This window comes from Schistocerca serialis, chromosome 9, assembly GCF_023864345.2.
Source record: "Schistocerca serialis cubense isolate TAMUIC-IGC-003099 chromosome 9, iqSchSeri2.2, whole genome shotgun sequence".
NCBI lineage: Eukaryota > Metazoa > Arthropoda > Insecta > Orthoptera > Acrididae > Schistocerca > Schistocerca serialis.
The window spans coordinates 329648750-329649777 of record NC_064646.1 but is presented as its reverse complement, the minus strand read 5'-3'; the positions used below and the strand labels follow the sequence as shown (position 1 = coordinate 329649777).

At 42.8% G+C, this 1028-nt stretch overlaps 1 pseudogene; it reads right to left on the bottom strand.

The window, feature by feature from the left end:
• Window positions 1-393: 393 nt before the first annotated feature.
• Window positions 394-511, bottom strand: LOC126420316 (5S ribosomal RNA; annotated as a pseudogene).
• Between the last annotated feature and the right edge of the window lie 517 nt (window positions 512-1028).

Here is a 1028-nt window from a genome sequence, read left to right as displayed (position 1 = left end):
ACTAACGCCACTCTTACGCGACTGGTGCGAAATTTGAATGGATATCATCTGATGTAGAAACACGGCTTCACTTTTTTTGGCTCCCTTTCACAGGTAAAAGCTATATTAGCCCCCTGCCTATTTTCTTAACAAAATAGTCATTTCTTATATTTTCTTCCCTTTATTTTCCATTTTAAAAACTAAAACTCCTCCCGAACAGGCCATGAAGGCCCAGCGGTACTGACCGGCCGCCGTGTCATCCTCAGCTCATTGGCGACACAGGATGCGGATATGGAGGGTTATGTGGTCAGCACACCGCTCTCCCGGCCGTATGTCAGTTTCCGAGACCGGAGCCGCTACTTCTCAATCAAATAGCTCCTCAGTTTCCGTCACAAGGGCTGAGTGCACCCTGCCTGCCAACAGCGCTATGCAGACCGGGTGGTCACCCATCCAAATCCTAGCCCAGCCCGACAGCGCTTAACTTCGGTGATCTGACGGGAACCGGTGTTACCATTGCGGCAAGGCCGTTGGCATAGTCCATTTTCTCTAATTCAATTTAGAAAGATTTTACGCAACTGAAAACAAAACTACGTGAATGATTGTAACGAAAATACGGAACGTATTGTTTATCACATTTTCATTTATTCAAAATCTATGAAATAAACTTTATTTACAACAAGCATTACAAGAGCCAGAGCTTGCGTTGGAAAATAATTTTTCAAGACGTGATGTACTAGCAGAAACAGCCACTTGAATTTCTTTGCTTACATTTATCGTTAAACGGTAGTTCGACTTAATAGCTGCCAAATCTGAAAAGCCGGTCTCGCACAAGTATGTTGTTGCAAAACGAAAAAGTATCTTCAATGCATTTTGGCACAGCGTTGAGAATTCTCTACTAATATGTAGCCGAAACTTCAACAAAGACATTTCATCAAATTTGCTCTTCCGCAAAGTATCACAAGTGAGACCAGTAAGTTGGTTTCTCAAAAACATCAGTGAGGTAAGCCATTTTCAATAGAAATCTGCGTTTCTGACACAGTCTACCAGAG